The 13047-nt window shown below is 41.2% G+C and overlaps 1 protein-coding gene across 15 annotated transcripts in view; it reads right to left on the reverse strand.

Annotated features, from left to right (window-relative positions):
- ZMIZ1 (zinc finger MIZ-type containing 1) overlaps positions 1-13047 on the reverse strand; it is a 486685-nt gene that overhangs the window by 276080 nt on the left and 197558 nt on the right. The window contains exon 1 of one of the 15 annotated variants that reach the window (XM_039547304.1): positions 6915-7009. The exons of the other annotated variants lie outside the window; for them this stretch is intronic. The gene's annotated coding sequence lies outside the window, so the exon portion shown is untranslated. Of the gene's footprint in view, positions 1-6914; positions 7010-13047 lie in introns of those variants that run through there. 15 annotated transcript variants of the gene reach the window in all.

Below are 13047 nucleotides of genomic sequence, written 5' to 3' on the forward strand. Positions count from 1 at the left end.
GCAGCTTGGCGCTCCTCACTCCCCATTAAAATGGTGACCACGAAATGCAAAAGAGTAAAAATGCCTTGAAAGGGAATTTTAATTTGAGATGGCATACATTTTTGCTAGGGCATTCCTGTTTCTTAAAAATAATAACCTTACATTGCCATGCCTGTAAGTACACTGTGCTGTAACTGCCTTGAACTGAAATGGATGAGATTATAAATGGAAAACATTTCCACCTCCCCTCACCTCGACTCACTGTTACCATGTGGCTCGTTACACTATTGAGTGGTCCATTGGTGACCAAATCGTTTCTGGACAAAATTTCAAACCCCAGTTGAATTTGGCACAAATGTGGTGCGGGGGAGGGAAGGGAGTAAGGAGGATGGCTGTGGAGTTCCACTGTTTGCATGTCTCTATAACCATAAGTCTCAACCATGTGGAAGCTAATGCATCCTCCCGTTGATTCCATCAAAAATTGTGACCCAATTCTGGGGGCTGAGCGCTGCAAATTTTTTTTGAAGCAAGAACTCTAGATAGATAGTCACATTATGGGGAAGGGCAAATTTTCCAGGCTCAACTCAATAGCTGACCAGCTCACTCCACTCTTGATGTGCTTTGTTCAGTCATTATACGTTTGAATACTTGGGTTGCATCCACTACAGGTTTTCCATCAGCAACTTGGAATAACATCTCCCTTTGGCAATCAGGCACAACAAGAACTGTTACATCTTCCAAAATGCAGAAGTCCTGAAATGATAGAAAACGGTTTTGTAGCACAGCCACAGGCAGCACTCCCCACACAAACTCAAGTAATTTTGCAATTTTTAGAAAACAAAAAACAGTTTGAATATTAAACTTACCATTGTCTCTGCACTTCTTTCACTGCTATTAACCAGGCCATGTTCAGGTAGCTTCTGTGGTCTGAAGCATCCCTCTCACAATGTACAGAAGTTCAGTTTGGAAAAGTAACAATTTATAGCCTTGAAATTTAACAGGGATTTATCCTGTGCTCCTCCACTGAGCTATATAAGACAATAACCTTGTCTTTGTTTTGCCCTGTTCCTGGCTACTCAACCTCTACTGGCTGCAGTACCGTCACAGCTTGCCCACACTGCAGCAGAAGTCTGGGACAACATTCCTTCACGGATCATTCCAAGAGGAAGCATTTCCATGATGGACATATGGTTGAAGTTCTGAACAGGGCCAAGCAGGACAAGTACCAAAGATAGAGAGACTTGCGGCTAAAAAAAAGGCATAGCAAGAGGTAAGAAGAAAGGCTCAAGCTGGTTGCACAGCTTGAGGAGAGAGTTTCAGCAAGGGAACAGGCACTTGCTTTGCAGTTCCTGGAACAGAAACAGTGGCTAAGAGAGGACGACAGAGCTCAGCAGAAAGAGCTGCTTATGGGGCTCATCTCACTATTGGCTGCAAGAGTATCGACTCCTGCTGCATCAGCCACACCACAGCCTGAATCCCCTACCAGTACTCAATGAAGAAATCCAGAAACTGGTTGGAAAACTCCATTACTGAGTGAGTCATGCAATCAGGCCCCATATATGACTGGGAAGGGCAACCTTGCCCCTTGAAGTCCTCCATATTGACCCCCTCCTCTGTGGATGCCTCCATCCCCCTCCCCAGGGCCAAGTGCATGGCAAACAAGGAAAGAAGAGAAAAGAGAATGGGGGGCTAGAAGACATGCAACGGTAGGGAGCTTCTGTTTTGCAGATAGTATAGGTGTTTGCACATCTTCATGCGCTTGTTTTTTTTTTTGTTTTGTTTTTTGTTTTTTTAAGGTTCTGTTGTTATAGGTGTTTCAGTGTGGTAATGGCAGATGGCTTGCCTGGCAATGAGTGAGTGATGTACTTTTTTAATCCATGTTTATAAATAAAACTTTTTATTTCATCACCACAGTTTATTGTTATCACTGTATCACAATGAGCATTTAAAATAATAAAATTAAACACATGATCAGGGACAATTGGTAATTACTTTGCAAACACTATTCTTCAATACAGTGGCTTACATCACTCCAGACATCAATCACTTCCTTACATCAATCTATACGGTGAATTAACTTCCCCCACCCACATTTGATAAGTGATCATGTTATTCACAAAGTACTTTGCAATCAACCACCCACAATCAAGGAGACCCATTCCCACGCCCCACAAGCACATTCATAAAGATACTATTCCCCCTCTTCCATTGGGCCATGCAAGTCCATGATGTGGGAGCATCAAGCATCCCTAACCTCTGTTGCCTGGGTGCATCCAGCTCCACTTGTGGTAGGTGCCCTTTCTGGCTGTACCAGTTCAGCAGCCCCTTGCTGTTACAGGTCCATTCAGGAGGAAATGGTTCACCTCTGGCTTCACAAAGATTGTGAAGAGCGCAAGAAGCCACAGTAATGCATACAGTATTGATGATACTGGATTACAAACAGGTCCGTAGACATCGCCAACAGGATTTCAATTTGCCAAAAGCACACTGAACTGAGAGTGTAATTAAGCCATCTTTTTCCAGGGCCTCTTAAACCGGGATACAGTTTCATAATCCAAGCTAAAAGGGTGTATTGTGGGATCCTCCAGAATAATGGTGGGTACAGTAGCTCTATTTATGTTAATGTCATTTGGTAGGAATAGTATCTGAGCCTGTCCATGAATTCAGATTCCCGATCGGCAAAAAACCCTGGCACCATGAACTTTCCCAGTGCAACCCATGTTGACATTCATAAATCGCCCTCTGTAGTTCATGGGGGTCTACATAACAATGGAGTTGTACCCTCTGCAGTTTATGTACAACAAACCACGGGCAAGAGTCCCATCTATGGGCCTGGTGCAGTTTGGAAACCCCCATTCTCTCAAAGTCAGCAATTATATTGAAGTAGCAGAGAGGTTATGTTGAAAAGGAGATGCTTCATTAAGCATACATTTGCTTACTGCAAAAAAAAAATTGTACATCTACCCATAAAAAAAAATGTAATCATTTCCCTAACCACTTTCTCAGGTAGGGTGTATTTAATGGATAAGCGGCTGGTGTGATGAGGCCACTGCATAACCTGGTGACCAGCACTGTCATTTTATTTTCTTGTGCTTCCCCACATCTGTTGTTGTATCCCCATCGGTGGTCTCTTGTCTTAAGACTTAGATTGTAAGCTCTTTGGGGCTGGAACCATCTATTTGTTGTGTGTTTGTACAGTACCTAGCACAATCCATTCCCCCATTCCTGACTGCGGCTTCTCAGTGCTACTGAAATAAAAACAAATATGCAAGTCTGAACATGTTTGTGCCCACACTATGTAAATTGCAGATGTCGGGAAAACTTATTTCATGTGTTATTTGCTCATTATAAGAGGAAAACTAATCAATTTAAGTTGATCAATGTTAACAGACCAGTGGATGGGGTGGAGAACAGTTTTAATTAGAGCAGCAACATCATTTTTACTTCTTATTAATAGAACAGAAAAGTAACACTATGCTATATTGAATGGAAAGTGTGGGAAACGTTACTTATTTGATGAGGATTTTGCCTTTCATTAGAATGTTACTGAAAGACTCCACTAAGATTCTATATGAAATACATGCCCACATTCAGTTAATCACTTTGAACAGAATAGCATTTAAAACAGGAGATCTTATCAAGATGTAGGAGTAAGAGGATACTACCTGTTTAGGGTGAGATTGAGTTAAATATAAGATCAATAAAAAGAATAGCATTAGAGCTGCTGAGCTCTGGAATAAGAATACTGCTACCCCATTAGCAACAATATCAATGTCAGCACCCAAGATTTCCAATAGGGGAGTCTCAGCCCAGAAGCAGTCTGCTTATCATTTGGTTGCTTTGCCAGCCACTGCACTGGGAGATGGCTGACTTAAAACAAAACAAAACAAAACAAACAAAAAAACCCACTAAATTTAGTTTGCAATTGTTTGACTGACGTCACTTCTAATGATTTTTCCAGCATGGCAACTCTAAGGAAACTAACACATACTGAACTGTGTACTGTAAACAAAACCAGAGTCAAATTCCAAGAAGGGCACCACATCCAAATCTGCAGCTTTCCTGCTCTCCCTGAGCCAATGCAAATACTGGATTTCAAGGTATATTTGCTAGTCACCTTGGCACACCCATCAGAGAGGCCTGGTTAAGCTTCAGCTGAACTTTATGGTGGGACAATCTATATGGAATAAGTAATTCAATCCAGGAAGCACATGGATGTGAAAAATTAGTGTATACTGGTAAGACAGTCTAGGATAAAAATATAAGGAAATCATAAATGAATATGAACATGTTTATATACGTTACACTAAATCTAAACACAGGGACAAATGGGGGGGGAGGGAGAGGAAAAAGGGGAGGAAATAACCTTGATATTGATAAATTCCTGATTCAGGATGTACACTCTTTTCTCCTCCCTCTGATCTCTAGAATAACCACTGTCATAATAACATACAACATGTCTGCATGTGGCAAAACACCTGACAAACACACTCATTCTACAGCACTTTAGCTATTCATGGTCCTCCTTCTTGACTACAGCCAGTCCCAGTAACACTGGAAAACTGAGATGATGGTTATAATTGCTGGTGCTTCTCAAACCCAACAAAATTCTTGGATGACCACATATAGCTAGCCAGTGATTCAGTTATTTCAGAAGGAAAATGCATTGACATTAGAAGTCTGGGAAACCACCGCAGGTAGGGAAGCCAGGCAGAACTTTAAATGCATGATTGTGTTAATATCAACCAAAGTATTTTTTTAAATGCCGGATTCAATTTAGCCAATGCATCCAAATAGATATGACAGTAATTTATAATACAGTAGATGGAAAGGACAAAAAGAGAACAATCCGAGACAGTTCAACGATTACCTGTGTAAACAGAAATGGATCTTAACCTTGTTGTAGCCTCACAAAATGCAAAACAATGTTTCCTCTTCAATTTACGTTACCCCTGAATTCTCACACAGCAGACCTATAAAGCAGCATGTACACAGCTGTGCTTTAAGGTCAAGCATATTATTTAGTATAAGGTCCAGGCCAGCAAGGACTCTACCAGAAAACAGTTCAAAGCAGTGCACACTTGACAGAGAAAGGCTGACCCGACTGCAAATGGTTATTCCTGAGTAACAGAAGCCTTTTGGGGGCTGTGATTTGGTATCATAAACCCCACATTTTATTCAAGAAGCAGTCTGGGTTTTCCCAGAGACAGAAGAATAATTTCGTATGGGGTGAACATTTATTTTCCCCTTTGGCTTGCCAAACTGGCAGTCATGGAGGCAGAGCTCTTAGTAGAAAATGTAACGCACAGGTACCTACAGTGCAGCACAGAGTGTTTCATCCCAATTGTTTGGAAAGCATATGGAGAGCTTTGGATGGTAAGAGCTGTGTAAATGCAATGTATTACTATGTATTATTTAATTATTGTAAGGGAACCACTGACAGCGCTGATAAGGCACTTCAGTCCGATTCAAACTTCAACCTTCCTGGTAAGACAGACAGGCTCCTTGGTTTGCAATGGTAGTGTCTGTGACATGGATAGCTGACCACTAGCAATGGAATCAGAACCATACAATCATTTCACAAAGACCTAAGAACAGTCATATAGTGATAACATTTGGTTACTATCACCATGTCTAGGCTATGGGGATTATAGCAGAATAGATATGGCACCATAGCTGAACTGGCATAACCCCTTAAGTGCAGACGCAGCCTATGGCAACAGAAGGGGTTTTTCCTGTAGGGACATTACCTCCCCTCAGTGAGGATAGCTAGGTTGACAAGAACCATTCTTCCATCAATCTAGCTGCGTCTGCAGCCGGGGTTAGGTCAGCATAGCTAGTCGCTCAGTGATGGGGATGTTTCACACCCAAGTGCCACAGTTGTCAACCTAAATTTCAAGTCTGGACCAGGCTTTTCTTAGAATGGATTTCAACCAGTGAATCATTTAGAGGTGAAAAGCTTCATAGCCCCTTGACTACTGAGCCTTTGAGAATTGGGCATTTTTTATCTGTTCCTTAGAAAGGCACTTCTACTAACTGGGGGATACACAATGGATATCATGAAGTGGTTTGACAGTATTAAAATATCATTTTTAAATGCATGTACAGCGAAAACAACGGTAGACAGTGACATAAATACAGAGATGTGGTTTCCTTACCAAGGCCAGATGTGTTTATCTAGAAGTAGAAAGAAAACTGAACAGAAATGTCAGTGTAGATCCCACATAATAAATACAACTTTTATTAAGATCACATAACTTGAAAAAAATTAAGTTGTTTATAAGACGATAGCCGTTTGCTGTTAGACATGACACTTACTTACCAGGCAACATTAAAAGAAACAGACCAGCTTAACAGCTCCCTTAATACTTTAAGTGTTCTCTTAACCCTTGGCAAAGACAGTTCATTTCTCAGTGCCTGGTAATATTTCTGTAGGCTACCCAACGCTTTATCTTTTGACATAGCTGAATTTTTTTTATTAATATTACCCTCAATCATAAAAAATGCACTTTTTCCTCCTCATTTCCCATTCCCAAAGAAGAGGTGGAGATAAACTGCATTCCTGTTAAAAACAACACGATTTAAAACTTTACGACAGAACAAGGTTCCTGTTGTACCATCTGGTTAATAAGCTGTCTGTTCGTTTATTAAGAACTGTACAGATCTGATAGAATTTGGGGGAAAGGGCTGACAGCCCATCATATTTCTAATGGTAAGGTACATCCTGTCTTTCAGTTCATTTTGAATAAAACACAATTCCACATGCCAGCTTTGCAAGTGAGCTGCACAAAGAACAAAGACACTCCGAGGGAGGCTTGTAAAGATCTAAGGCTTTGCAGTGTCTAGAGAAATTTATCTATAACGAGGCACTGAAGCAGATTCTCATTCTTCCCCCACCCCGCGATTTCTCCCCTCCCTCCTCCACTCCGTACCACCTTCTTTAGAGCAACTGTCTGAAGGAAGGTTAGCAGAAGGTAATCAGTCTTCGAGGTTGGGAGGAGTGGGGGATGCCTCATCTGAGTGGCTAAAGGGAGGAAGCTGATCTTAATGGATAGCATCTGTAACTGTTCTCCGGTTAGCTTTTTCAGACTCACTGAAGAACAAAAACAACTCTCAGCTTGATCTGAAAGAAAATGGAGGGAACGTAGGGGAAGAGAAAACCCTTAAGAGTTGTGTTTCACTGCAACGTAAAGTAGTCTTTGAAAAGACTTCTTGCAGCACAGAAGCTAAAAGTAACAAAGGTAGCTTTTAGTGCCCTTCCTGGATGTTTTACTACCTCCTCACCAGGGTCTCCATTAAAATCCTATTTAAGTTTAAGTTGCTGGCTGGTTGCAATGGTAAAGTGGCACCCCTGGGATGCTGCCCGATGTGATTAAAAAGCAAACCACAGAGTGTCACAAATTGCCTCTTTTTCGATTGAAAATACTTATGCTCAAAAAAACCCTAAATTTAGATTGAAATCTATTGTGTTAAAAAGAAAACAACTTGTGTTACTTTGAGGGTGGGGGAGGGCGCACAGCACTAAGTAATGGGACTCCAGCAAAAGACTGGACAAGTGGTTTGCTTTGATAAAATACCATTTGCCCACTGAAGAGCTTACCTGACAAATAAGCAATAAAGGGGAACTTTCAACATCAAGGAAAGGCAGCCCTGGTTCTCTCCAGTCTGACTACCTTCTCTTCCTGGATTTGATTGTGACCTTCTGAGACTCGAGCAAAAACACCATAGTATCTAATTATAATTATTTGTTACTTTTATTACAGTAACCTTGAGAGGCCTCAACTGGGCATTGTACGAACACACCATAAGGGAGAATCCCTACCAAAGAGCTCACAACCTAATACGATGATCCTGCAAAGGCTTAAGCACAAGCTTAATTTTATGCATTAAGAGCAATGCCAGCACGTACCTAACTTTGCAGGATTGGGGTTTAAATAGACATGTCCATCAAAGGGAGACTGTGAGAAAAGATGTATTATCACAGATGGAGAACTCAAACACAGAGAGGCTAAGTGACTTGACAAAGGTTACACAAGGAGTATGTGGCAGAGCCAAAAACTGAACCCAGAGCTCCCAAATCCCAGTCCTGCGCCTTTATTATTTTATTTATAGTTTCACATTAAAATGCAGCCTTATTCACAAAAATATCTTTCCTCTTAGTTAATGTTTAGTCAGCCCTGTTTACGAATTCTTGGCTGTGAAACACCTTGAACAGTATATGTTGTGCAACAAGTTTAACTTAAAAATGTTACCAAAATGTCCCCATTATTAAGGTTGATCTAAATCAGCAGTTCTCAAACTATGGTGCTGGCCTACCTAGGGAGGCACAGGAATGTGTCAAGGGAAGCGCAAGCTGTGTGCCTTTATTTTTTAAGAGTGCTGGCTGTCAGCCCCAGGTGGCTGGGGCTTGTGCAGAACAGTCGCACACATCTGGGAGGCGAGGATAAAGGAGACAGCCAGAGCCCCACCAACCTGGGGCTGACAGCCAGCCACCTAGGTTCTCCACCCCCCGCCCAATCCCCCACCAGGAGGCAGCCTGGATTCAGGCTCTGCCCCCCAACACACACAAAATCCCTCACCTGTGGCCGGCAGGGCTCCGGCTGTGACAGCATCAGCATAGAAGTAAAGGGTGGCAATGGGGAATGGGGCGCTTAGTCTGCTGTGAAAAGTGATACTGATAAATATCATTTTTCACATTGCCACCCTTGCTTCTGTGCTGCTGCTAGCATGGCACTGCCTTCAGAGCTGGGCGCCTAGTCAACAGCCACTGCTCTCCACTCTGCCTTCAGAGGTAGGTGGTGGTGTGTATGTATATTGTGTGTGTGTGTGTGTGTGTGTGTGTGTGTGTGTGTGTGTGTGTGTGTGTGTGTGTAAAAAGGATTAGAGACACAAAGAAGGGGGGGCGATCAAATAAGTTTGATCTAATTGATAAATGTATTCGATTTTTATTTTTTTCTTTGTGGGGGTGGGGGAAGGGAAGGGATAAGAATCCAGTACTGGATTCTTATCATATATATCTATATCTATCTATCAATATAAAGGTACTTGATTCTCACAATGCCTACTCTGTTACTCTGTTACGTAGATATTATTGTATCGCCATTTACTGATGAATAAAATGGAGAACCCCATGAAATAGAGTGAATGAGGGGCAGAACCAGAAACAAGACCCTTTATTCCAGAGTCCCCAAGCCCTGTTATTGGCTCTTAATTAATACTATCTAAATATACTAAGGCCATGGTAATATTTACATAGGCCCCAAGCACAGATTTAAAGAGGGTCTCCTACATAGCTTTGAAAATCCTCCCATTCTTTCTAAAATGTCTATTTAACCCTTGCCTTCCTCCTGGTGGCTCCTCACCAGCCCCATCCTACGAGTTCCTGCTGGTTTTGTCCCTCACCCAAGTTTCTCTGCCCACTTGCATTTGAGGTTAGTAAAGGAAGCTGCCATCACTGTTTACCACGCCCTAGTGTGGGTGGCTGCCTTCCTATATGTGCTAATCCCTTGGCTGGCTGCTCTAGGGGCCACCGAATGGGCTGGTGGAAAGGAAAAACATGAAAGCAGCTACACAATTTTTCTGGCAGTGTAAGGAACTTCCTGCAGTGACAGCTGAGATCTGGCAGCTTTCCTCCACTACTTGTGGTCCTACCCTTCCCCTCTACCATTCCCTGCTCTTCCTCCTCTGCCACAAAACTTGGTGAACTGGGCCACAAAATGGCAGATTAAATTCAATGTTGATAACTGCAAAGTAATGCTCACTGGAAAAAAGAATCTCAACTATATATACAAAATGAGCGAATCTAAATTAGCTGTTACCACTCCGGAAAGAGATCTCAGAGTCATCATGTCTAGTTCTCTGAAAACATCTGCTCAATGGGCAGTGGTAGTCAGAAAAGCTAACAGAATGTTAGGAACCATTAGGAAAGGGATAGATAATAAGACAGAAATTATCATAATGCCACGATATAAATCCATGGTATAACCACACCTTGAATACCATGCCGTTCTGGTCGTCCATCTTTAAAAAGCTACTGGGTATATTAGAATTGGAAAAGGTACAAAGAAGAACAAAAAATGATTTAGGGGTATGGAGAAATGTCAAAGATTGGGATTGTTCAGCTTAGAAAAGAGACAACTAATTGGATGGGGGGGAGGGGAAGATATGATAGAAGTCTATAAAATCGTGAATGGTGTGGAGAAGGAGAATTAGCAAGTTTTATTTACCCCTTTCATATAACACAAGAACCAGAGGTCATCCGATGAAATTAATAGGCAGCAGGTTTAAAACTAACAAAAGGAAGTACTTCTTCACACAACACATGGTCACTTACGGCCCAGAGACTTTGTAAGAGACATATAGTAAAGGCCAAAAGTAAAATTAAATTAAAAAAAGAAGTATTTAAATTCGTTAAGGATAATTCCATCAATGGCTATTAACCAGAATGATCACAGATGCAACCCCATATTCCGGCTGTTCCTAAACCTCTGACTTCCAGAAGCTGGGACTGGATGACAAGGGATGGATCACTCGAAATTGCCTTGTTTTATTCATTCTCTCTGAAGCATCTGGCACTGGCCACTGCCAGGAGACAGGACACTGGGCTCCACGGTCTATTGGTCTGACCCAGTATACCCATTCTTATTTTATGTTCTTTCACCACAAGCAGTCAGCTGTAGAGGAAGTGGCAGCCTTTCTGCAATTACCTCCGTGGCAACAGTTGCTTTTGCAGCGCTCCCTGGACTGGCAGGTGCCCACACGCCACTGGGGCTGCTAGAGCAGGGTTTATTCCCCTGTATCTAACTTGTACAATTTTTCCTAATATTACAGCTCTGATTCAGCATAGAACCAAAGTATGCAAAACATGTGGCCAATGTTAAGCATGCATTTAACTCCCATTCAAGTCACATGCTTAAAAGCTTGGCTGAATACAGCAAAGGTTACTCTTGTGCTTCAAGTTAGGCATGTCCTTAAGTCCTTTTCTGAAACAGGGCCTATCCTGAAAATTTTCCCACCATCTCATGACTTTTGGGAAGCATGCTTTATATCTCAAAATCCATTCACTGGTTATAGCACCTCAGATGTCTATAATGGACAAGCTTTGGGTGTGCAAAACGTGTTTTTAGAAAAAATCTACATTCACCAATTCCTCACTGGCCAGACACAACCACCATGTTTGTTTAAAACACAGACAGTGCTTGTTTTGCAATACAGATCTGAGCATGGCTCCCTTATTCATAACCATAAGGAATATACAAGGGACTAAAAATGTAAAATCATTTTTATCACTGGGCATTATTTTCCAACACATTGCTCTACTCAAAATTGCAGTTTATTCTCTTCCTTAAAAACAGAATAAATGGTAATACAGCAGAAAAGAAAATACATCAGCTCTCCCTTAGGTACTTGTGTTTATATTTCAAATGTAAGCTTTGGAGCAGAGAGTTGATTTGTGGAAACACCCGGCATCTGAACATTTTGAGCTGAATAAATGTAGAAATAAGAATCAGCAAATTTGGTTTTGGAATTAAAATTAATAGTAAGTCTCGAAAAATGTTAATTCCAATTCTAAAGTTCCAGTAAAGCAAACAGGCTTACTAAAAGCCTTATAAAACCTGCAAGGAGCATGTCATGGTGGGAGAGGGTTTTCTTGGAGTTATATTTTCCCTTCAAATCCACTGGGACCTGCAAGACTCAGACTTCAATCGGAACACTATTAAATAAAACTCGTGTTATATCACACTAAGCTGAAGGTTCCAGAGTGGCTACAAAATCATCCATGAAGTACGATAAAATGGCTTTAGCTCTCATTTTCTAGACACTCCTGGAAAGCCACAAGGCATCTCAACGTTGTCTTGTCCCTGTTCTCTCACCAATGGCACATAGCTCTGGGCCACACAGCAGCAGCAGAAACAGGATGTTGGGTCAGCGGCACATCCATTTGCTTGAAGGAGAAAATAGGCAAAAGTTCTAATATCAATAATCCCACTCCACATATATTTATAGCTAATCTTTTGGAAACTAGAAACCCAAAATATGAATACTGCACTGCGTCCAAGAACAGCCCATTAATTTTCTTCAAAATTAAAAACAAACAAAGAAAGCAAAGGGACTCCCTGGTCAGGTGGCTAATGTCTGAAAGACAGATTTTTTGGTTAAATTAAAATTTTGAAAAGCCTAATATCAATTAAAACTCTTTAATAAACATATTTTAAAATCTGTGATGACAGTTCTTACTTCACTTGCAGAATTTGCAAATGATATAAAATGTTGCTAGTGTAGAAGAACCAGAAAGATAAACTGTTAAATGTCTCTCTGTTAAAAACTGGAAGTCAAATCCTAGTGAGGAAAATAGAAAGAAGTATAAACTCTGGCAAGTGAAGTGTAAAAGTATGCTAAAACAGACCAAGAAAGAATTTGAGGAGCAACTAGTTAAGGACACAAAAACCTAACAGTACATTTTTTTTAAGGATATCAGATGCAGGAAGCCTGACAAACAAGTCAGTGGGGCCACTGATGGACCGAGGCGCTAAAGGAACATTCAAGGAAGTCAAGACCTTTGCAGAGAAGCTAAATGAATTATTTGGATCAGTCTTCAATGCAGAAGATGAGGGGGAGATTTCCATACCTGAGGCATTCTTTTTCGATGATAAATCTGAGAAACTGTCTCAGACTAAGCTGTCAGAGGAGATTTTGGAACAAACTGATACATAGTAGAAATCACCAGGAACAGATGGAATTCCTTCAAGAGTTCTCAATGAACTCAAATGAGAAACTGCAGAACTACTAGCTGTGGTATAAAGAACAGGAGTACTTGTGGCACCTTAGAGACTAACAAATTTATTTGAGCACAAGCTTTTGTGGGCTACAGCCCACTTCATCGGATGCACAGAATGGAACATACAGTAAGAAGATATTTATGCATACAGAGAACATGAAAAGGTGGAAGTACCCATACCAACTGTAAGAGGCTAATTAATTAAGAGAAGCTATTATCAGCAGGGGAGAAAAACTTTTGAAGTGCTAATCAAGATGGCCCATTTCAGACAGTTGACACGAAGGTGTGAG

The sequence above is a fragment of the Mauremys reevesii genome, linkage group 7 (assembly GCF_016161935.1).
Source record: "Mauremys reevesii isolate NIE-2019 linkage group 7, ASM1616193v1, whole genome shotgun sequence".
Lineage (NCBI taxonomy): Eukaryota > Metazoa > Chordata > Testudines > Geoemydidae > Mauremys > Mauremys reevesii.